Below are 22,761 nucleotides of genomic sequence, written 5' to 3'. Positions count from 1 at the left end.
CCTGCCAAGCATGGGGATAACAGGAGAGTCAACCAGCTGAAGCAAAGTGGGATCTGTTTTTTTCAGGCATACATATCTGCCATAGATGCCAAGAGCCCTTCTTCTGTCATACAAAGTCAGAATCTCTGGGGGTGGGAAAGAATAAATATATATATATATATTTTAAAAACACTAATGGTGATTTTCTATAAATCTAGATAGAATGGATTAGACATTATTCAGATATAAACTCTCAGCAGGAGGTAAAATCCCCCTCCCCCCTGCATTAAGTACACAGCCCTGTAACCCAGTGACCTCCCTCTAGGGTGACATTAATAGATTAATCAACACTCTTCAGTATGGTAATTTAAATCATTGTGAACTCACCTAACCATTTCTTTGAATGTATATTTCCATAAGGATATCAGGAAAAAATTTTACCAAATGATTTGGGAAAGCCCAGATACATTATCTATGTTGACACAAATTTAGTAAACTTATTTTATGTATTTATTACTTTCAAGTCACCATAAATGACATCAGCCATTTATGTAAATAAATTTTAAAATTCTTTATCATTTTTATTTGCTTGTTTATGAGAGAGAGAGAGAGAGAGAAAGAAAGAGAGAGAGAGAGAGAGAGAAAGAGAAAGGAAGCGAGGGGGAGACAGAGATCTTCGACTGGCTGGTTCAAGCCCCAAATGGCTACAATTGCCAGGGCTGGGCCAGGCTGCATCCTTGAGCCTGGAACTCCATCCAGGTCTCCAACTTGAATGACAGGGGCCCCAGCACTTGAATCATCTTCTACTGCTTTCTTAGGCACATTAGCAGGGAGCTGGATTGGACATGGAGCAGCTAATACTTAAACTGGCACTCATATGGGATACCTTAATCGAAGGTGACAGCTTCACTCAGTACTCCACAATTCTGGTCCTTATATTTATCTGTAAATGTCATTTTTTTATGACCTTCAAGAAGTTTGTGTGTATACACTTTTTTTTTAAATAATGCATTTTATTTATTTATTTATTTATTTTTTGACAGGCAGAGTGGACAGTGAGAGAGAGACAGAGAGAAAGGTCTTCCTTTTTGCCGTTGGTTCACCCTCCAATGGCCGCCGCAGCCGGCACGCTGCGGCCTACGCACTGCGCTGATCCGAAGCCAAGAGCCATGTGCTTCTCCTGGTCTCCCATGCGGGTGCAGGGCCCAAGGACTTGGGCCATCCTCCACTGCACTCCCTGGCCACAGCAGAGAGCTGGCCTGGAAGAGGGGCAACTGGGACAGAATCCGGCACCCCGACCGTGACTAGAACCTGGTGTGCCAGTGCTGCAAGGCGGAGGATTAGCCTAGTGAGCCGCGGCGCCAGCGTGTATATACTTTTTAAAGTAGAATTGAGAAGTTTCTAGAGAAGTCATGTGTTTATACCAGTTTTTTGTTGCTTTAAGATGGAATTCATTTTATCCCATTTTATGTAATTTAATGTGACAAAAAGTTTGCTTTCTAACTATTCTATCTTAGAATGCTCTTGTAAACCATGTGTATCTTATCCTTTCAAGTTGAAGGGTATTAAAAGGAAGAAGAAAAATAAGAGTAAAATCACTTTGCTTACTTTTGTCATCGAGTACTATTATACTATTTGATCCAAGCAGTCACCCTGCCCAATATTTTCTTTTTTTATTTCCAATGTAGCTAAAAAACTGAAAATCCTTTTTAGCCTTTAACATGTTTTCAAGCCTCAGCTCACATGAAAATTTGGCTATGTTTACACTGTGTGGGTTCATGCTATTATTTTGGCTTTTTTCTTTGAGTATATGATATTCTTTCTCTTTTTATGGGTCTTTTCAAAGACAATCAGCAATATAATTTCATCACCTCTTTTGTGACAGACACAAGCACATGTGTAAAACAAAGGCATAGTGATTAAGAGTAAGTGCTTTGGGTTCAAGCACATTTTCAAGTTTGTCTATTTTGGAATTTCTTCATCAGTGATTTTGAATGAGAAAATTTATTTACTGAGTGAGAATTACAAGATAAAATGATTATAAAGTACTTAAGATAGTGCCTAGAACATAATAGATATTATTAGAAAAAATAACGAAATTTGAGATGTGGTTTTGGAGGAAGACTGGAGATCCCACAAAATCAACATTGGTGTGTCAAAGAAATGCAGTAAAAATGTCTCTATTTTCGATTTTAGTATTTGGTTATCTAAAGAAGTATGTAAAATGTAGATTGTACATGCCCCACAGGACAGTTATAAACATGACAAAAAATAGCTCATGTAGACTTCACTTATTTCTTGGATTATTGCATGCATTCAGTAAATATCAGTTTCCATTGCTTGTTGTTATTAATGAGCAGACACTCATGAAAAGATACCACCATTTTTAAGGCTTTTGGGTTTCTAATACTGAAGCCTTAAAGCAATACTTAATTTTTGATATGATATTAATCTGGGATCGTTGCTTCTCTTCTACAGTTAACACCCACTCAATCATATAATTACTGAATTATTCATTTCTCCTTGGATATTATCTTTTTTTTTATCTTTTATTTAATGAATATAAATTTCCAAAGTACGACTCATGGGTTACAATGGCTTCCCCCCCCCATACCGTCCCTCCCACCCACAACCCTCCCCTTTCCCACTCCCTCTCCCCTTCCATTCACATCAAGATTCATTTTTGATTATCTTAATATACAGAAGATCAGCTTAGTATATATTTTTTTTTAGTAGAAATTTACCATTATTATTATTATTATTTTTTTTTATCTTTTATTTAATGAATATAAATTTCCAAAGTACGTCTCATGGGTTACAATGGCTTTCCCCCCCATACCGTCCCTCCCACCCACCACCCTCCCCTTTCCCACTCCCTCTCCCCTTCCATTCACATCAAGATTCATTTTCGATTATCTTAGTATACAGAAGATCAGCTTAGTATACCTTAAGTAAGGATTTCAACAGTTTGTTCCCACACAGAAACATAAAGTGAAAAATAATAGATGATTTTTTTTTAAATGATGATGAAATCAGATCAGACCTATTGTCATGTTTAATCCCAGTGAGAGTCAAGTTGGGAATTGATAGTTTCTTTTCTTTTCTTTTTTTTTTTAACAGAAGATCAGTTTAGTGTACATTAAGTAAAGATTTCAACAGTTTGCACCCCCATAGAAACACAAAGTGAAATATACTGTTTGAGTACTCATTATAGCATTAAGCCTCAGTGTACAGCACATTAAGGACAGAGATCCTACATGAGGAGTAAGTGCACAGTGACTCCTGTTGTTGACTTTACAAATTGACACTCCTGTTTATGGCATCAGTAATCTCCCTATGCACCAGTCATGAGTTTCCAAGGCTATGGAAGCCCTCTGAGTTCTCCGATTCTTATCTTGTTTAGACACGGTCATAGTCAAAGTGGAGGTTCTCTCCTCCCTTCAGAGAAAGGCACCTCCCTCTTTGAAGACCTGTTCTTTCCACTGGGATCTCACTCACAGAGATCTTTTTGCCAGAGTGTCTTGGCTTTCCATGCCTGAAATACTCTCATGGGCTTTTCAGCCAGATCCGAATGCCTTTAGGGCTGATTCTGAGGCCAGAGTGCTATTTAGGACATCTGCCATTCTATGAGTCTGCTGAGTATCTCACTTCCCATGTTGGATCACTCTCCCCTTTATTTATTCTATCGGTTAGTGTTAGCAGATACTAGACTTGTTTATGTGCTCCCTTTGACTCTTAGTCCTTTCATTATGATCAATTGTGAACTGAAATTGATCACTTGGAATAGTGAGATGGCATTGGCACATGCCACCTTGATGGGATTGAATTGGAATCCCCTGGTATGTTTCCAACTCTACCAATTGGGGCAAGTCAGCCCGAGCATGCCCCAAATTATACATCTCTTCCCTCTCTTATTCCCACTTTTATGTTTAACAGGGATAACATTTCAGTTAATTTTCAACACTTAAGAATAACTGTGTGATAATTACAGAATTAAACCAGTCATATTAAGTAGAACAGACAAAAAAAAATACTATGAGGGATAATGTATTAAGTTGTCCATTAGCAGTCAGGGCTATGCTGATCAAGTCACCATTTCTCATAGTGTCCATTTCACTTCAGGAGGTTTCGTTTTTGGTGTTCAGTCAGTTGTCACCGATCAGGGAGAACATATGGTATTTGCCCCTTTGGGACTGGCTTACTTCACTCAGCATGATGTGTTCCAGATTCCTCCATTTTGTTGCAAATGACTGGATTTCGTTGTTTCTTACTGCGGTATAGTATTCTAAAGAATACATATCCCATAATTTCTTTATCCAGTCTACAATTGATGGGCATTTAGGTTGGTTCCAGGTCTTGGCTATTGTGAATTGGCTGCAATAAACATTAGGGTGCAGACCGCTTTTTTCTTTATCAATTTAAACTCCTTTGGGTAAATTCCAAGGAGTGGGATGGCTGGGTCGAACGGTAGGGTTATATTCAGGTTTCTGAGGAATCTCCAGACTGACTTCCATAGTGGCTTGACCAGTTTGCATTCCCACCAACAGTGGGTTAGTGTCCCTTTTTCCCCACATCCTCGCCAGCATCTGTTGTTGGTAGATTTCTGTATGTGAGCCATTCTAACCGGGGTGAGGTGAAACCTCATTGTGGTTTTGATTTGCATTTCCCTGATTGCTAGTGACCTTGAACATTTTTTCATGTGCCTGTTGGCCATTTGGATTTCCTCTTTTGAAAAATGTCTATTGAAGTCCTTGGCCCATCTCTTAAGTGGGTTGTTGGTTTTGTTTTTGTGGAGTTTCTTGATCTCTTTGTGGATTCTGGTTATTAACCCTTTATCTGTTGCATAGTTTGCAAATATTTTTTCCCATTCTGTCGGTTGTCTCTTCACTCTCCTGACTGTTTCTTTTGCAGTACAGAAACTTCTCAATTTGATGCAATCCCAATAGTTGATTTTGGCTTTGACTGTCTGTGCCTCCCGGGTCTTTTCCAGAAATTCTTTGCCTGTGCCAATATCTTGAAGGGTTTCTCCAATGTTCTCTAATAACTTAATGGTGTCAGGACGTAGATTTAGGTCTTTAATCCATGTTGAGTGGATTTTTGTGTAAGGTGTAAGGTAGGGGTCTTGCTTCATGATTCTGCACGTGGAAATCCAGTTTTCCCAGCACCATTTATTGAATAGACTGTCCTTGCTCCAGGAATTAGTTTTAGATCCTTGATCAAATATAAGTTGGCTGTAGATGTTTAGATTGATTTCTGGTGTTTCAATTCTGTTCCATTGGTCTATCCATCTGTTTCTGTACCAGTATCATGCTGTTTTGATTACAACTGCCCTGTAGTATGTCCTGAAGTCTGGTATTGTGATGCCTCCAGCTTTGTTTTTGTTGTACAAGATTGCTTTAGCTATTCGAGGTCTCTTGTGCCTCCATATGAATTTCAGCATCATTTTTTCTAGATCTGAGAAGAATGTCTTTGGTATCTTGACTGGGATTGCATTGAATCTATAAATTGCTTTTGGGAGAATGGACATTTTGATGATGTTGATTCTTCCAATCCATGAGCATGGAAGATTTTTCCATTTCTTGGTATCCTCTTCTATTTCTTTCTTTAAGGTTTTGTAATTTTCATCGTAGAGATCTTTAACGTCCTTGGTTAAGTTTATTCCAAGGTCTTTGATTGTTTTTGTAGCTATTGTGAATGGGATTGATCTTAGCAGTTCTTTCTCAGTCATGGCATTGTCTGTGTATACAAAGGCTGTTGATTTTTGTGCATTGATTTTATATCCTGCCACTTTGCCAAACTCCTCTATGAGTTCCAATAGTCTCTTAGTAGAGTTCTTTGGATCCTCTAAGTACAGAATCATATCGTCTGCAAAGAGGGATAGTTTGACTTCTTCCTTCTTGATTTGTATTCCTTTGATTTCTTTTTCTTGTCTGATGGCTCTGGCTAAAACTTCCAGAACTATGTTAAATAGCAGTGGTGAGAGTGGGCATCCCTGCCTGGTGCCAGATTTCAGTGGAAATGCTTCCAACTTTTCCCCATTCAATAGGATGCTGGCTGTGGGTTTTTTATAAATTGCTTTGATTATATTGAGGAATGTTCCTTCTATACCCAATTTGCTTAGAGTTTTCATCATGAAAGGGTGTTGAATTTTATCAAATCCTTTCTCTGCATCAATTTTGATAACCATATGGTTTTTCTACTGCAGTCTGTTAATGTGGTGAATCACATTGATTGATTTGTGAATGTTGAACCATCCCTGCATACCAGGGATGAATCCCACTTGGTCTGGGTGGATGATTTTCCTGATGTGTTGTTGTATTCTATTGGCCAGAATTTTATTGAGGATTTTTGCATCTATGTTCATCAGGGATATTGGTCTGTAATTTTCTTTCAGTACTGCATCTTTCTCTGGCTTAGGGATTAAGGTGATGCTGGCTTCATAGAAAGAATTTGGGAGGATTCCCTCTTTTTCGATTGTTCTGAATAGTTTGAGAAGAAATGGGATTAGTTCTTCTTTAAATGTCTGGTAGAATTCAGCAGTGAATCCATCTGGTCCTGGGCTTTTCTTTGTTGGGAGGGCCTTTATTACTGTTTCAATTTCTGTTTCAGTTATGGGTCTATTTAGGTTTTCGATGTCTTCATGGTTCAATTTTGGTAGATTGCATGTGTCCAGGAATCTATCCATTTCTGATAGGTTTTCCTGTTTGCTGGCATACAGGTCCTTGTAGTAATTTCTGATGATTCTTTTTATTTCTGTGGTGTCTGTTGTTACGTTTCCTTTTTCATCTCTGATTTTATTGATTTGGGTCTTTTCTCTTCTTTTTTTAGTTAGTTGGGCCAATGGGGTGTCAATTTTGTTTATTTTTTCAAAAAACCAGCTTCTCGCTTGGCTGATTTTTTGTAGTGTTTTTTTGGATTCAATCCTGTTAATTTCTTCTCTGGTTTTAATTATTTCTCTTCTCCTACTAGATTTGGGTTTGGTTTGCTGCAGTTTTTCTAGGTCCTTGAGGTGCGCTGAAAGCTCATTTATTTGGTACCTTTCCAATTTCTTGACATAGGCACCTATTGCTATAAATTTGCCTCTCAATACTGCTTTTGCTGTATCCCATAAGTTTTGATATGTTGTGTTGTTGTCTTCATTTACTTCCAGAAAGTTTTTGATTTCTCTTTTGATTTCTTGAATGACCCAGTGTTCATTCAGGAGCATGTTGTTCAGTCTCCATGTGTTTGCATACTTTCTGGGGTTTCCTGAGTTGCTAATTTCCAGCTTCATCCCGCTGTGGTCTGAGAAGCTGCATGGTATGATTCTAATTCTTTTAAATTTGCTGAGACTTGCTTTATGGCCTAGTATGTGATCAATCCTAGAGAAGGTTCCATGCGCTGCTGAGAAGAATGTGAAGTCTGTAGATGTAGGGTTGAAAGTTCTGTAGATATCTGTTAGATCCATTTGGGCAATAGTGTCAATTAAATCTGCTGTTTCCTTGTTGATCTTCTGTCTGGATGATCTGTCTATTTCTGAGAGTGGAGTATTGAAGTCCCCCAGTACTATTGTATTGGAATCTAAATCTCCCTTTAAGTCCCTTAACATATCTTTTAAATAGACCGGTGCCCTGTAATTAGGTGCATATACATTTATAATAGTTACATCTTCCTGTTGAATTGAACCCTTAATCATTATATAGTGTCCCTCTTTGTCTCTCTTAACAGTTTTTGTATTAAAGTTTATTTTGTCTGATATTAATATGGCTACACCTGCTTTTTTTTGGTTTCTGTTGGCATGGAATATCTTTTTCCAACCTTTCACTTTCAGTCTGCATGCCTCTTTGTTAGAGAGATGTGTTTCTTGTAGGCAACAAATAGTTGGGTTGTGTTCTGTGAGCCAGTCAGCCAAACGGTGTCTTTTAACTGAAGAATTCAGACCATTAATGTTCAATGTGACAATTGATATGTAGTGACTTTGCCCTGCCATTTTCCCGGAGATATTTTCTAGTATATGCTTTGAGCTTCCCATGCTCTTTTACTGGTAGGTGTTCTTCCTTTCCCTTCTTTCATATTGATGGCCGTGTTTCTGTGTTTCTGAGTGTAGCACATCTTTAAGTATCTTTTGCAGGGCCGGATGAGTGGCCACAAAGTCTTTCAATTTCTGTTTGCTATGAAAGGTCTTTATTTCACCTTCATTCACAAATGAGAGCTTGGCAGGATATAATATTCTGGGCTGGCAATTTTTCTCTCTTAGCACCTGTGCTATGTCTCGCCATTCCCTCCTAGCTTGTAGGGTTTCTGATGAGAAGTCAGCTGTGAGTCTGATTGGAGATCCTCTGAGAGTAATCTGACGTTTCTCTCTTGCACATTTTAGGATCTTTTCTTTATGTTTCACTGTGGTAAGTTTAATTACCACGTGTCGTGGTGAGGATCTCTTTTGGTCATGTTTATTGGGGGTTCTATGAGCTTCCTGTACTAGGATATCTCTGTCCTTCTCCAAACCTGGAAAGTTCTCTGCTAGTATCTCACTAAAAAGGCCTTCCAATCCTTTGTCTCTCCATGCATTCAGGAACTCCTAGAACTCGAATGTTGGTTTTTTTGATAGTATCCTGTAGATTCCCAACAATATTTTTTAGATTTCTAATTTCCTCTTCTTTTCTTTGGTTTGACTGTATGTTTTCCTGTGCTCTATCTTCTAAGTCCGATATTCTCTCTTCTGCCTCACCCATTCTGTTTTTAAGGCTTTCTAATGTGTTTGTCATTTGATCTATTGAGCTCTTCATTTCATTTTGATTTCTCTTCACTATTACACTTTCCTGTTCTACTAGTTTCTGAGTTTCATTTTGACTCTTCCTTAAAATTTCGTTTTCACGAGAGAGATTTTCAATCTTGTCCATTAAGGATTTCTGTAGTTCAAGGATTTGCTTTTGAAAACTTCTAAATGTTCTTATCATAAATTTTTTGAAATCCATATCTTGCATTTCTTCTATCTCATCATCTTCATACTCTTGGCTTGGGGTGTTTTGCTTATTTGGAGGCATCATAGTGTCATCGTTGATCTTGCTCCCTCTATTTCTGTGTTTGTTACTCGGCATAGTTAATTCTTCTTGCGTCACTGTGCGTTTTTTTTTTCTTTTTCTTTTTTTTTTTTATACTGTGTCCGTGTTAAGTGGACTGCCTGCTGTTGGAGGAGCCTTGGAGGCTTGAGATGGGTGCGGCCTGAGAGCTCTGCCTGGTTCTTCCTGGTTAAGGGTGTGCAAAGGTGACACCCTCAGGTTATGCGTGGTAAATCTCTCTCTTTTTATTTATTTATTTATTTTATTTATTCAGGGGGTAAGTAACACCACAGGGCAGGGCTGTGCAGCATTGATGGTATTTAGCTTCCAGTCTTTGGCTCCTCTGGACTCCCACTGGGTTGCCTAGGCTACTGAATTGTAGTGACTCAGTTCCTTAACTCTCCCCCATTGATATGTAAATCCAGAGAGGAGGCCTGCTCTTTGTCTCTTGGGAATTCTTCAAGCCTTGCAGCTTTGTAACCTTTGCAAGGTTAGGGGGAAGAGAAACCCGGAAGCTTTTTTTTTTCCTTTTTTCCGGTAGTGAGTTTGCTGCACTTTCCGGCCCCCCTCTAGATTCTGACCCCCGTTTCCCCACCAATGTCTTGGGTTATTGAGCTCACCTCCCCTTCCAGCGCCGATGTGTGAACTCGGAGCCCTGAGCGTCCCAAGTCTCCCCGCTGTTGTCTGTGTGGCATGCATTCCCCTTGGAGCACTGTCACGCAGACCCTGGGGCTTCTGCGGCTCGGTCCCGCGACTTGGCTTCCGCGCGGTGGGCGACCTTGTTCTCCCAGTAGGTCCTCCGATTCACGGCTGCTCCATCCAGAAGGGTTTCCCCTGCAATTTTTTTTTTTGGTTCTATTTTCTGCGGCTACCGTAACTCCCCTTTTATTAAACTAAATTTTCCCGGACTATCGGTGCGCGCCCTCACTATTCCGCCATCTTGGCTCCGCCCCCTCCTTGGATATTATCTTAATAGCTTTCTGATTCACAGGAACAATGTCTATGATTATGTTATTTCCTTTTTAGCCGTAGTCCTGAAAATTCATAATCAATGATACAAGTAGACAAATTCCTTTACTTATGCATTTTGAAAAGCACATTTGTACTTAGCTGATGCATTAACATCGGACATGTATTTTTACGTCATTGCTCAAGGAGCATGGGAAGGGAGGCACCTTTGCAAAATTCCTCTTGTGTACAAGACATGGTGCTAGTTATTTTATATAATTTTTTCATTCTCTTACGATCATTCGTATTTTTTAATGTATGTGATAATTAAAGCTCAAGAAGCTTAAGTACATTTTTCGAAATTTCCTAGTTAATGAGTGATGGAGTCTGGATTTGAACAGCCTTCTCACTCTTACCTTAGTAACTCCACCATTCTGCTTCCCTAAATATATGGCTATTTACAGTGTTGTGCTAATACTTTGTGTGAATGTTTTTAAGAGACTCAAGCTTCTACAGAAGAGTCTAATCAGAACAGTAGTAAGTAGATGTTTTTGAGTGTGATCCCAGCCAGATACATTTGCCTTCTTAGTACCTGCAAGGCTGCATTAGAATGAAGTTATAGTATGGAGTGGACTCACTATGTTGCCATCATGATGCAAAATATAAGTAGTCAATAAATGACCATGGTGATTCCCAATAGCTAAGTGTTAACACTTTACAAATGACACTTATTCAAGGCGATGGTTCAGGAAAACTGGAAAGATGTCTAGAAAGGTACATACTTTATGGGTTTGCTTTTCAGTTCCTTGGATCTGGGCAGTAATCAGAAACAGAGTGAAAAATAAGTTCTATTTTGGGCTCCCAAAGATAGCTTCTGTTTTTCTTCCTGTAGTTTTTAATGTTCCTGGGTTGAGGATATGTAGCCGACTCTTGATGACCATAAATACCCCATCTGTTCACCCTCATATGCCATTGGCATGGCAGCCAGTCAGACAATAACTGCACTCAGGAATTTTTTCTTTTCTTCCCATTTCTGCTGCCAAAGAAGAAGAGAACACAAAGCCACCGAAATTTGTCAGTTGTGCTCTGAGAGACAATTATTAACATAGAAACAAGCAGTTCCCCTAGTTCTGTTTCTTTTGTTTCCATTTAATTAGTATATCCTTCAAAGCTGATTGTTGTGGCCAGAGAATTCTGCTTTCAGGGAGGAAAACAAATATATGTTGTGTCTGAAATGCTTGAGAATCTGAGTCATTGTAATGTACAGCTAAAAGACTGTGGCACTCCCAGCATTGGCCTATTGTGTGATAGCTACTCTCCTGGCTTGTTCTTCTCCTCATCACAAAATGTTTCTTAGAGTGTTGTGTGCGTAAATGGATTAATAATATTAGTAATAATAATGATACTATATTATGAAGCAAATGGAAATCTAGTTCAGCATAACTGAAGGAATAGCATTATCCTTTTTAGGTGACCATTCAGGAATTGTATATTTTTTAAAAATTTTATTTAAGGAATACAAACTTCATGCATTTCATATATACAAATTTAAGAACATAGAGATTCTTCCCACCTTTCCTCTCTCCCGCCCATACTCTGACCCTTCTTCCTCCTGCTGTATTTTTTACAAATATCTATTTTCAGTTTACTTTATACTCATAAGAGTAACCCTACACTAAGTAGAGAGTTCAATAAATAGTATGAAGAAAAAAGAAAAAAATAAGCCAGTCCCTAAAAGACAAATACCATATGTTCTTTCTGATCTGTGGTAACTAATAGAGTACCTAAAATGTAATCAATAGGGGTGAATTTGACACTTCGTGATTTTGGAGCAGCCCTTGTCTTGACTGTTCAGAAATTATCTTTACAAAATAATCCAAGATGAATGTAAAACAATGGAAAGAAACAGTAAATCTGAACAGATATCAGAAATTATGTGTTCCTTTTAAAAGTATTAATATAAAAAGAACAGATTTTATGCATTCCATAGGTATAGTTCCAAGAAGACAACCACACTTGCCTCATTCCCCTGCTCCCTCCAGTCCCCGTCCCTTCCTACCCTGTCTTCATCAGTTTTTGCAAGGACATAATTTTAATCCACTCTATATTCACAGGCTTAATTTGCCAGTTATCAAAATCTTCAACAAGTAAAAATAGGAATATCACAGTTCCATAGGAGTATAAACATGAGCTAAAAATGATAATCATGTCCCAAAGTGACCATTTCATTCCTATACATTTTTTTGTATTCTATATTAGCTGTCCTATAGCAGAGAAAACATATGATATTTGTGTTTTTGAGACTGGCGTATTTCACTAAGCATAATGGTTTCCAGTTGCATCCATTTTATAACAAAAAGGATTTCATTCTGTTTTATGGCTGTGTACTATATATATATATATGTGTGTGTGTGTGTGTGTGTGTGTGTGTATATATATACACACCACATTTTCTTTATCTAGTCATCAGTTGATGGACATCTAGGTTGATTCCATGTCTTAGCTATTGTGATCTGAGCAGCAGTAAACATGGGAGTACAGATGACTCTTTCATATGCTGATTTCATTTCCTTAGGGTAAATTCCCAGGAGTGGGATGGCTGGGTCCTGTGGTAGGTCTATATTGAGATTTCTGAGGTATCTAATACTGTCTTCCACAGTGGCTTCACCAGTGTACATTCTCACCAACAGTGCATTAGGATACCTTTTTCCCCCACATCCTTTCCAGCATTTATACTTTTTTGATCTTTGGATGATAGCCATTCTAACTGGGATGAGGTGAAACCTAATTTTGGTTTTGATCTGCATTTCCCTGATGGCTAGTGATCTTGAGCATTTTTTCATGTGTCTGTTGACTATCTGAATTTCGTCCTTGAAAACATGCCTGTTCATGTCCTTTGGCCTTTAATTGACTGGATTGTTTGTTTTGTTGTTGTTGAATTTCTTGCCTTTTTTATGGAACTTGAATATAAATCATTTGTTGCATAATTTCCTTTTTTTTCTCCCATTCTATCAGTTTCCTCTTCTTTGTTGAGTGGAGTGTTTCCATTGCAGTGCAGAATATTCTTAGCTTGTTGTGATCCCATTTGTCTATTTTTACTTTTATTGTCTGTACTTCATGGGTCTTTTCCAAGAATTCTTTGCTAGTATCTTGCAGGGTTTCCCTGATGTTTTCCTTTAGTAATTTGATGGTATCAAGTTGTAGATTTAGATACTTGATCAATTTAGTGTTGCCTTTTTTAATAAGATTTAAGGTAGGGGTCTTGTTTCTTACTTCTGCATATAAAGATCCAGTTCTCCTGTACCATTTGTTTAGGACACTGTCCTTACTCCAGCTATTGATTTTATTTTGTCAAAGATTAGTTGATTGTAGATGCATGAATTTATTTTTGTTGTTTCTATTCTGTTCCATTGGTCTACTTATCTATTTTTATGCCAGTACTAGATTGTTTATATTATAACTTCCCTGTAGTAAGTGGTAAAGACTGGTATTGTGCTGCCTCTGGCTTTCTTTTTGTTTTTAAAATTGCTTTATCTATTCAGGGTGTCTTGTGTTTCCATGTGAACTTTAGCACTGTTTTTTCTATATCTGAGAATTGACTTGGTTTATTAATTAGGATCACATTGAATCTGAAAATTGCTTTTGGTAGTATGGACTTTTGATGGTATTAATTCTTTGAATCTATGAACATGCTAGATTTTTCTATTTTTTATCTATATCTTTCTTTGATATTTTATAATTTTCATTATAGAGATCTTTCACCTCCTTGGCTAAGTTTATTCCAAGGTATTTAATTTTTTGTAGCTATTGAGAATGGGATGATCTTAGCATTTTTTTCTGAGCTCTGTCATTGTCTGTATATACAAAGGCTATTGATTTTTATGTGTTAATTTTGTATCATGCAATTTTACTAAACTCTCTTATGGGTTCCAATAGTCTCTCTCTCTCTCTTGTTTTTTTTTTTTTTTTTTTTTTTTGACAGGCAGAGTGGACAGTGAGAGAGAGAGACAGACAGACAGAGAGAAAGGTCTTCCTTTGCCATTGGTTCACCCTCAAATGGCCGCCGTGGCCGGCGCACTGCGGCTGGTGCACTGCGCTGATCCGAAGGCAGGAGCCAGGGGCTTCTCCTGGTCTCCTATGGGGTGCAGGGCCCAAGCACTTGGGCCATCCTCCACTGCACTCCCTGGCCACAGCAGAGAGCTGGCCTGGAAGAGGGGCAACCGGGACAGAATCCGGTGCCCCGACCGGGACTAGAACCTGGTGTGCCGGCGCCGCAAGGTGGAGGATTAGCCTATTGAGCCGCGGCACCAGCTTCCAATAGTCTCTTAGTGGAGTCTTTTGGTTTCCCTATGTGTAATATCATGTCATCTGCAAACAGGGAAAATTTGACTTCCTCCTTTGCAGTTTGTGTTCCTTTGATTTCTTTTCTTGCCTAATTGTTCTAGTTTAACCTCCTAAAACTATATTGGCTATCAATGGTTGAAGTGTACAACCTTGTCTGATTCTGGATCTTAGTGAAAGTGCTTTCAGCTTTTCTGCATTCAATATGATGCTGTCTGTGGATTGTCATCTATTGCCTTGTTTGTGTTGAGGAATGTTCCATTTATACACCATTTGCTTAAATTTTTTTATCATGAAAGGATGTTGTGTTTTATCAAATGCTTTCTCTGCATCTATTGAGACAATTCTATGTTCAATTTGTTAATGTGATATATCACATATATTGATTTGCGAATGTTGAGCCATCCCTGCAAACCCTTGAATAAATACCACTTGGTGTGGGTGAATGATCTTTCTGATGTGTTGTTGTATTCAATTAGCAAGTATTTTGTTGAGGATATTTGCATCTGTGTTCATCAGGGATATTGTTTTATTGTTCTCTTTCTTTGCTTTATCTTTTTTCTGGTTTTGGAATTAAGGTGATGCTGGCTTCATAGAATAAGTTTGGTAAGATTCTCTCCTTTTCAATTGTTTTGATACTTTAAGTAGAATTGAAATTAGTTCTTTAAAAGTTTGGTAGAATTCAGTAGTGAAGCCATCCAGTCCCACGCTTTTCCTTGTTAGTAGAGTCATTGTTACTGATTCAATCTCTGTCTTGGTTCTAGGTCTTCATGACTCAAATTTTGTAGATTGTGTGTGTCCACGAATTTACCCATTTATTCTAGGTTTCTCAATTTGTTGGCGTACATACAGTTCTTTCGTGATAATTCTTTTTATATCTGTGGTATCTGTTATCACATTTCCTTTTTCATCTCTGATTTTATTGATTTTTTCCCTCTTTTTCTTGTTAGGTGGTCCAATGATGTATTAATTTTGTTTATTTTTTTCAAAAAATCTGCTCTTTATTTCACTGATCTTTTGTATTTTTTTTTTTTAGATTTCAATTTTGTTTATTGTAATTTTAATTATTTCTTTCCTTCTCCTATTTTTTTGGTTGGTTTGTTCTTGTTTTTCCTGGATCTTGAAATGCTTTATGAGATTACTTGATGCCTTTCCAATTTCTTTATGTTGTTACTAATTGCTATAAACTTCCTTCTTAACACTGTTTTTGCTGTATTCCCATATGTTGTGGTTGATTGTGTTTTCATTCATTTCCAGGAATTTTTAAATTTCCCTTTTGATTTATTCTATGGCCCACTATTCATTCAACAGCTTGTTAAGTCTCCATGTGTCTGCATATTTTCTAAAGTTTCTTAAGTTGTTAGTTTTTAGCTTCATTCCATTTTGTACAGAAAAAAATACATGTATGATTTCAATTTTTTTGAATTTGATGAGACTCACTTTATGGCCTGGCATATGATCTATCCTAGTGAAAGTTCCATTCACTCATGGAAAAAAATATGTATTCTGCAGCTCTGGGGTGAAATGTTCTGTAGATACCAATTAATCAATTTTGTCCATAGTATAGATTAGCTCTATTTTTTTTGTCTTGTTGATCTGTCCATTGATGAAAGTCAGATGTTGAAGTCCAAATTAGTATTGTATTGGAGTTTGTGTCTCCCTTTAGATCTGTGGGTGATCCTGTGCCTGGCTGGGAGACTGCCCGCCTAGCCCTTGCAGGAGGTTAACAGGGCACGACACCCAATGCCCCCCAGGAAAAACTCTGGTTGAGGGTTCAGCACACTGAGACGCCCCGTATATGACCTGACGGCAGCAGGGACCCCAAGCTGCAAAAGTGATCAATGCCCAGGGCAGGCCCACCATGGCCACACACCCCAACCATGCAGGCACATGAACTGCACGAAGGATCTTTGTGGTCCTCAATGTGAGCTCAGAACCCTCTGCAATGCCCCACCCCAGGAAGTCAGGGAGCTCTGAGCCTCTGAGAGCTGACACAGTGATTGCACAGAGACCCAGCTATATCCTATGCCATATTGTTCATTCACTGAATACCACAGGGCTCCCATAGTCACAAGGACCAGGGGATTCACTCTCAGCTCCTTGAGCCTACTCTATTGACATAGAGAGGGCCTTCTGCCTGTAGATGTTCCACCTTGGCACTTTAAGTATAGTTGCCTGTGATAGACTGAAGGGAATGGAGCACCTCACAGGCTGAAATGGGCACTCTTCCACCTGCCAATGCCCCAGGTAAAACTCAAAGTCAGTAGGCACCATGGATTTATCCTGTGGCTATAAACCAGTACTTGCACAGCTGTGTGCACTCTCCTTATAGAGATGGAGCTTCCTCCCTGCTTGTCGCTGGGATCCCTTGTTGGGGGACTGGGAAGCAGGCCATGTGCTCTCTCTTCATGTGGTTATGTGGGCACCCTGCCCGCAGTAGCACTCTGGACAGTATTCAAAGTCAGTGTGCTCTGCAAGGTTTTCCTTGGGGCAATATGAGTGGTCACATGGCTTGCTGCAGGCTCTTTTTTTTTTTTAAAGATTTATTTTATATTTTAAAAGACAGAGAGTGAGAGAGAGAGAGAAAGAGACAAAGAGAGAGAGAAAGAGAGAAAGAGAGAAAGAGAGATCTTCCATCTTCCCATCTGCTGGTTCACTCCCCAAACAGCTGCAACAGCTGAAGCTGAGCTGATCTGAAGCCAGGAGCTTCTTCTGGGTCTCCCATACTGCTGCAGGGGCCCAAGGACTTGGGCCTTCTGCTTCTGCTTTCCCAGGCCGTAGCAGGGAGTGGGATTGGAAGTAGAGCAGTCGGGGGTCGAACTGGTTCCCATATGGGTGCTTTAGGCCAAAGTGCTGGCCTCCTCCTATCACTTCTCAGAAATGGCATCTCCTCCTGACCGATTTTTTGCTGCCAAATAAGACACTCATTTGGAGTGGGATAGGGGAAGAAGCAAGGTGTGGCTTCCCTGTTTCAGGTCTGGCAATTGCCCAGACCACAGTCAGCTCCCCAGGCTGAAGTAAAAGACAATGAGTGGAATTCCCTCTCAGGTAAAACTAGCAGCGGAGCGTGCAACAATTTCTTCCTACCTTGACATAGTAAGATGGTGGTCCACAGTCTGGTGCTGACTGTGCCATGTGGCTGGCTGTAGCTGTGTCTCTGTCTTCTCTCTCTTGTCCTATGGAGTCTTCATTGTCTTTTCACTTCTTTGCCAAAAATTTCCATCAGTCAAACCCCTGGAAACTTGGTCCTTCCTTTGTTCTTTTTATGTCCTATATCAGCTGAAGTTACTGTGGCAACACCCTATTAAACCATCTTGGAAGCAAGAACCTCTTAATTCTTTTTCTTTTTTAATTTTTTGACAGGCAGAGTGGACAGTGAGAGAGAGAGACAGACAGACAGAGAGAAAGGTCTTCCTTTTGCCATTGGTTCATCCTCCAATGGCCGCCACGGCCGGTGCGCTGCGGCCAGCGCACCGTGCTGATCCGAAGGCAGGAGCCAGGTGCTAATCCTTGTCTCCCATGCGGGTGCAGGACCCAAGCACTTGGGCCATCCTCCACTGCACTCCCTGGCCACAGCAGAGAGCTGGCCTGGAAGAGGGGCAACCGGGACAGAATCCAGCACCCCAACCGGGACTAGAACCCAGTGTGCCGGCGCCGCAGGCAGAGGATTAGCCTATTGAGCCGCGGCGTCGGCCTAATTCTTTTTCTTTAAAGATTTATTTATTGGGGCCGGCGCTCTGGCACAGTGGGTTAATTCTCTGCCTGCAGCGCAGCATCCCATATGGGCGCCGGTTCTAGTCCTGGCTGCTCCTCTTCCAATCCAGCTCTCTGCTGTGGCCTGGGAAAGCAGTAGAAGATGGCCCAAGTCCTTGGGCCCCTGCACCCACGTGGGAGACCGGGAAGAAGAACCTGGCTCCTGGCTTCGGATTGGCACAGCTCCAGACGTTGCAGCCATTTCAGGGGTGAACCAACGACAGAAGACCTTTCTCTGTTTCTCCCTCTTACTGTCTGTAACTCTGCCTATCAAATAAATAAATATTTTTTTAAGATTTTATTTATTTATTTGAGAAGCAGAGTTACAGACAGGCAAAACAGAGTTACAGAGAGGCAAACGCAGAGAGAAAGAGAGAAAGAGAGAGAGAGAGAATGAGAATGTCTTCATCTGCTGGTTCACTCCTGAAATGGCCACAACAGATGAAGCTGCTTAGATACAAAGGCAGAAGCCAGGAGCTTCCTCCAGGCCTCCCATGCAGGTGAAGGGGCCCAAGGACTTGGACCATCTTCTACTGCTTTCCAAATTCGTAGCAGAGACCTAGATGAGAGGTGGAGCTGCTGGGACTCCAACTGGTGCCCATATGGAAATGCCGGCACTGCAGGGGGTGGCTTTACCTGCTATGCCACAGTGCAGGCCCTGTCTCTCAATTCTTTTTTTTTTTTTTTAATATTTATTTATTTATTGAAAGTCAGAGTTACACAGAGAGAAGAGAGGCAGAAAAAGTGAGAGAGAGGACTTTCATTCGATGGTTCATTCCCCAGTTGGCCACAATGGCCGGAGTTGCGCCGATCCGAAGCCAGAAACCTGGAGCTTCTTCTGGGTCTCCCATGCATTTGCAGGGGCCCAAAGACTTGGGCCATCTTCCACCGCTTTCCCAGGCCACAGCAGAGAGCTGGATCAGAAGTGGAGCAGCCAGGTCTTGAACTGGCGCCCATATGGAATGCTGGCACTGTAGGCCAGGGCATTAACTGTGCTGGCCCCACCTGCCTCTTAATTCTTTAACCACTTACTGCTCCATTCCCTCCGCCCTTGCTCTAATTACGCCAAACTTTTTACCCCTTGTGGACATTCATACTTATTACTATTATTTTCATTGTTACTACATTCATTTGTGTAACTGTTTCCTCTGCTTAGAAATTCCTTCCTTTTGTTCCCTGCATTGGAAACTTGTTTATCATTCAGCCACTATTATTATTTTTTTTTTGTGACAGGCAGAGTGGACAGTGAGAGAGAGACAGAGAGAAAGGTCTTCTGTGCCAGCCTGCAGCACAAAGAACCGGGTTTCCTGAAACAGAGAGTGGGAATGAGGGGACAAGGACACAAAGAATGGAGCCAAGACAAATCCTGATCAAGGCTCGTTTATTCAACAAGTCCAGTAGTATTTAAACATGACCAGTTGTATACAGGAAGGCACACAAAAGATTTACATATCTAAAAGACTTTTGGGGTTACAAAGAGTTCCCAAAAAGGTTCATCTACTTAACAGATGGCAAAATGTTATCAATCATTGATTACAAGGGTATCATAAAACACCTAGGTGATAAATGCAGGTTTCAGGTGTGACTGATTATCTACATCATCTCTTGTGAGAAGTTTAGCAGTGAGATAGGGTTCTTCCTGCCTCTTCCTGGAATCTCCTTAGCCTTTTGTCTGTGCCCTGAAGTCTCCATCCATATGTTTAAGTGTAAACAAAAGGGGCAACTGCCTGTGGCTGCCCACAGTCTTCCTTTGCCTTTGGTTCACCCTCCAATGGCCGCCACGGCCAGCGTGCTACAGCCAGCGTGCTGCGGCCAGCGCACCACACTGATCTGAATCCATGAGCCAGGTACTTATCCTGGTCTTCCATGGGGTGCAGGGCCCAAGCACTTGGGCCATCCTCCACTGCACTCCCGGGCCACAGCAGAGAGCTGGCCTGGAAGAGGGGCAACCGGGACAGAATCCGGTGCCCCGACCGGGACTAGAACCTTGGGTGCCAGCGCCGCAGGCGGAGGATTAGCCTATTGAGCCATGGCGACAGCCAATTCAGCCACTATTTACCATCTCATTTTTGAAGCCTTTACTGGATTCTCTAAGACAATATTAGCTTCCTTTACTTGTATCTTTATTATAGAGCTCATTATATTACTACTGTAAAATCACTGAAGTGTTTGTATTCCTTATTATCTTGAGTACTTCTCAGAATCAAAGACTCAAACTCCTTTACTTTGTAACACAACATATTGTTGTTTGAGTAGTAAACAACCAGCAAATATTTGTTAAAACAATGAGTGAGAAGCAAGTCAATGATTGATTGGAGTAGTAATACATTATCCGGAAGGACTTCAAAGGTATTTGATGTAAACATCTCATATTTCAATGACAAAACTGAAACAATGTTGGTTCAGTGACCACTTCAATGTCATAAAACTAATAAACTAGAAATTCAACATACATTATGTGCTTTTAACATCATATTGACTCCTTTTGGTGTGGGAGGATATAAGGAGTAGTTATAGTGGCAGATCACAAAAATTGGCTTTTTCTAGATTATGATGGTCAGATTTTTGTTAATTCTGTCAAGACACTGAAATTCAACTGGTCATTAGGAAACACACGGAAGTAGCAAGAGTAATGAGGAAAGGCTATTCAGGTACTCTTACTGTGAACCTTTTCCTAAATAGTCTGGAGTCACATTTAGTAAGAAAGTATAGCATAAGGCTATTGAAAGGGTAGTTGTTTTTGTCTGTTTTACTGATTCTATACTTATGAGCAGAAGGAGGGATAAACTAAACTGATACCTATCAGAAACATTATGGGAGAACTCAGAGATTTCTGCTATAACCAAATATAGCTTCACAATTTGGCCTAAGGACTTATTTGTATATCCATTTGTGTAAGGCATTACATGGTATTACACGGTCTACCTATAGATCTCAGAAGAAATTATAAGAATATTAAAAAACTAACATGAATATGGTTACACTATTGATAGTGTATAAAAGGTAGCAAAGGGCACACTGAATAAAGGTGGTTACAGACAATACAGTTGACTCCTACTTAAAATTAGGGATGGAAGGTAAGAAGGAATATGGCAAGGCTCTGAGGAATCCAATACAGTGGGAAGAAAACAATCAGTTAATTTATATTTATATATTCTGGAGAAGAGATGGAAGAAGAATGTTAAGAACACTTGACTTCTGTTGAAAACTAATATTTTCAAAAATGTGGCAGACCTTTTTTTTTCAATGCCTACTTATTTAATGTCTACTATGTTCTGAGTCTCGTGCTGGACACACAGAAAATTTTTATTGTATGTTGTATTTACATTTTAAAAGTCAGCAAGATAAAGTAATAAAAAATTAGTTTCAAATGCTGATGTTTTGACTTGTTCTATAGCATCACACAAAAGGGAATTGCAAATACATATCAGGGGAAAATTATAGATTAGCATTTTATTAATAATGATAATAAACTATTTGATGACATTTCTTGAGCTTAGTATGAGCTAAAACTTTTGGGTAGACACATCACTAAGGAAGTCACATATGACAGGCACATACAAAATGGCTCAATGTCATTATTCCCTGGAGAAATGCAAATACAAATTAAAATAAAAATGAGATATTACCACACACCTATTAGTATGGATTCACTAAACAGTGAAGATATGGAGGTATTGGAATACTTAAATACTACCTGTGGAGAATGTGAAATGGTAGAGTTGCTTTGAAAAAATAGATGACCAAGCCATTCCAATCCAGGAGACTCAAAAACATATATTCAAGCAAAAATGTGTATATTAATGCTTATAGCAGCATTATTTTTATTATCCACAAGGTGGAAACAGCCCCTTTGTCCTTAAACAGGGAAAAGAATTTATAGTATGTGATATATAATGGAATATCATTTTACCAGTAAGAGAAATACAGTATCAATATATGCAGTGATACAAATGAGTATCAAATTTTGATAAGAAGCCACACTAAAGTACATATGATTACATTTATAAAATTACAGAAAATTCAAACTAATCAAGAGTAACAGAAAATAGATTAGTGGTAGGTTGGGGATGAAGGGCACCATGGAATGGCAAGAATGTTTGATCACAGAAGAGAAAAAGGAAACATTTGAAGGCAAATGTCATATTCACTATCATGACTGTGGTGATAGTTTCACAAAATTATATCATGTACCAATATTTATACTTTAAATATGTATAATTTACAATATGGTTTTTTACCTCAACTTAAAAAAGCATACAAATAACAGATGAAAAAATCCAAGTAAATTAGAAGGAATGAGGTTACAAAAACAATATATCCCATGAATATAGTTGCAACAACTCTTACAGAATATGAAATAGAACCTAGCTATATGAGTTTATAAGGCTAATATAGCATAGCTAACTAGAATTTATCCCCAGAATTCTAGGTTAGATTTTCCCTAGAAAAAATTAAATAACCAATGACTCAAAGAAGAAGTCACAAGGAAATTAGAAACTGTCTTGAAAAAATGTAAATGAAGCACAATGTCTCAAAACTCAGGGAATGCAGTGAAACCAGTGCTCACAGGTTAATTTGTAAGTGCTAACATTAAAAGGAAAATGAAAAAGAGTCAGATAAACCCAAAGGTAGCAGAAACAAGGTAATAATAAAGCTTAGAGTGGAAATAAATTTTTTTTCAAAATACTAAATACAAAGC

Source organism: Oryctolagus cuniculus, chromosome X (genome assembly GCF_964237555.1).
Source record: "Oryctolagus cuniculus chromosome X, mOryCun1.1, whole genome shotgun sequence".
NCBI classification, from domain to species: domain Eukaryota; kingdom Metazoa; phylum Chordata; class Mammalia; order Lagomorpha; family Leporidae; genus Oryctolagus; species Oryctolagus cuniculus.
The sequence above is the reverse complement of the archived record's forward strand: the minus strand, read 5'-3'. Positions refer to the sequence as shown.